The 2948-nt window shown below is 31.3% G+C and overlaps 1 long non-coding RNA gene across 3 annotated transcripts in view; it reads right to left on the bottom strand.

Annotated features, from left to right (window-relative positions):
- Positions 1 to 1240: 1240 nt before the first annotated feature.
- The window catches only part of LOC120085410, an 11766-nt gene continuing 10058 nt past the window's right edge, over positions 1241 to 2948 (bottom strand). For 2 of the 3 annotated variants that reach the window (XR_005483926.1, XR_005483928.1), the window contains exons 4-6: positions 2102 to 2270; positions 1772 to 1844; positions 1241 to 1492 (exon numbers count right to left, since the gene is read on the bottom strand). This is a non-coding gene — a long non-coding RNA (uncharacterized LOC120085410). Of the gene's footprint in view, positions 1493 to 1587; positions 1684 to 1771; positions 1845 to 2101; positions 2271 to 2948 lie in introns of all 3 variants that reach the window. The other variant, XR_005483927.1, reaches the window with a different exon arrangement.

The raw sequence follows: 2948 nt of genomic DNA, 5'->3' as shown, positions 1-2948 counted from the left end.
CATAAAACTGGTTATCAACGCTCAATTATTCAGCCATAATCCCCAGGTAGGAGGTGTTCCGTAGATCATCAACTTAAGTACCCCCAGCCTTCGACAGGATTATATACCGGTTGAGTTTGTAACCCGAGTTTTACAAGTTTAACAACTTATTTTAACTATTAAAACGAGTGGTTAACCTAAGTGAGTATGCAGCTGTTCTTCATTATAGATTTTAAATATCTAACCCAATTTTATAACAGCTTACAAAATTTTAGACATGCTAAACATCCATAACAAACAACAAAGGCATTCAATAACTAGAAGAAATTCGGGCTTTAATGTCGATTTGCAACCGACATTAAAGATAGTGTTATTAAAGTCATTTAATGTCGGTTGCCTTTAATGTCGGTTTTAAACTGATACTAAAGGGCTTCAATAACACCAATAACACAGCCTTCAACCGACATTAAAGGTCTCGACATTGAAGGTCTTTAATGTCGGTTGCAACCGACATTAAAGGTCTTTACCTACATTGAAGCTCGAATCTATCTGTTTTTTTTTTTTTTTAAAATTCCGTTGCCAAATCTATTTTTTTGGTCAAATAAGTTAAAAACGACATTATATGTCTTGTGTTGGGTCAGGAAATGTCCGTCATTATTTTATATTAAAAAGTATAAAAAAAAATTTGCATGGCGAGCCCATCAATATTTGTCTTCTATCTATGAATTTATCCACAAACAAGAATCAATATTTCCAATCCATTACATATACTCATCAATATTTGTCTTCCACCTATGAATTTATCCACCAAAACTTGCAAAACAATACCAGAACTAGACTTTCATAGAATACAACTTACACCAAAGCCATCATTTCTTTCATTCACAAATATCAATTAGTACTAATTCTATGAATAAACAAGAATCACAATACCATGAATACAGCTTCCAATAATAAACAGATCATGTCTTCCACCTATGAATTTATCCACAAACAAGAATCAATATTTCCAATCCATTACATATACTCATCAATATTTGTCTTCCACCTATGAATTTATCCACCAAAATTTGCAAAACAATACCAGAACCAGAATTTCATAGAATACAGCTTACACCAAAGCCATCTTTCTCTCATTCACAAATATCAATTGGTACTAATTCCATGAATAAACAAGAATCACAATACCATGAATACAGCTTCCAATAATAAACAGATCATGTCTTCCACCTATGAATTTATCCATAAACAAGAATCACAATACCAGAACCAGACTTTCATAGAATATTTACACCAAGCCATCATTTCTCTCATTCACAAATCTCATATTGTACTAATTCCATTCACAAAGATCATGGTTAGATAAATTTACATTCATTCTAAGCATAGCATTTACATTCTATTGAGACAAAAAATAAGAATCATATCCTTACAGAAATTGGCCAACAAAACTTGCCCATTGGGTCCGAATTACATCGATCTCTCCTTGCATATATGCATCTTTTGTATTGAACTACAAAAAGGGAAAAAAAAATAAATTCAACATAAGTTTATGTCCATTTATTAAATTAAAGCTAGTACTATATAAAAAATAAATAATTTACGTACGAGGCTAGTAATGGGAATAGTAGGATTATGCACTATTTTATGTATATACTTTTGCACATAGTACCCGCATCCTATAGAATCTAATTGACAAGGGCACTACATATAAAGAAGTTGAAAACAATTGTTAAATTATTATAAAGAAGTCGAATGAACATAAATTGTTAAAAAATGAATACAAATGTACCTTTACATATTTTCATTTTGGAAAAGACCGATAGTGTTGGAGATCGTGCTTGGCTTGCCATGTTTTCAATCCACTAAATAGTTTTAAAACATTAGTTAAACATAAATATTTCAATTAAGAGCTAAGAAAGTTCAATTACACTTATATATTTATAACTCCATGAAAATCCTCTTGAACCTTACTTCGAAGAGAGTCCAAAACATAAACACAATTTTCTTGTAGATTGACTACAATCAATATCCAATGATAACTATAATAAGCAACAATTTTGAAATATTAGTACGTGTATAATGCAAATTAAAAATAACTTAAGAACTTGTATCTACTTACCCTGTGTTATATGGAATGAGGACTAATTGGTCTAAATTAGCCAATTCTAGTTAATTGGCTAAATTTCTGGATCGGATATCTTGAGACTTCACGTGTGGCGATATTCTTACTTGATCAATTATAAAAAAACGTCTTCGTAATATCACGACCACGTTCATCCCAAATATACCTAAACAAAGTAAAAGTTATTATTTATCAACATGAAATAAAGTATAAATGAGTGAATCTAGATGAGTAATACTTACACAATGTATGTCAAAATACACATGTAGCCTATTTCAACCATATTGCAATATTGGAGCAGATCATCGTGGCCTAAATAAATAAATTTGTCTCTTCTAAATATATACTCATCCAAAGAGATACGAATCATGTCTATATCGTTCATGTTATGCATGGCATGTCCGTTCAATAATTTGATAGTACCATTAGCGTTGGTATATTTGGAGGATTAGCTGAAGCTCTTAATTGGTGAATGATCCTACCATAACCAAAGTTACAAAAATTAAAAGTAGGAACAATAATAAATAACCAAACTCATATACTGAAAATGAAACATACTTTTTTCTCGTCAACAATAACTACAAGTTCACGAGTTCAAAAGGATACATCCACTTCAAATAAACAGGTCCACAAAACTCAACTTCTCTTACGAGATGCACTATAAGATGTACCATTATTGTGAAGAATGATGGAGGAAAATACTTCTCTAAGAGGCATAGAGTGACAACGATATCCTCTTGCATACCCTTTAACTGAGATGAATCGATCGCCTTGCAACATATAGCATTAAAGAAGAAGCATAGGCGAGTAATTACAAGTCTTACATATTTGGGTAAAATATCAC

The sequence above is a fragment of the Benincasa hispida genome, chromosome 9, assembly GCF_009727055.1.
Source record: "Benincasa hispida cultivar B227 chromosome 9, ASM972705v1, whole genome shotgun sequence".
NCBI lineage: Eukaryota > Viridiplantae > Streptophyta > Magnoliopsida > Cucurbitales > Cucurbitaceae > Benincasa > Benincasa hispida.
Note: the sequence above shows the minus strand (reverse complement) of the source record. Positions and strands in the feature narration are given on the sequence as shown.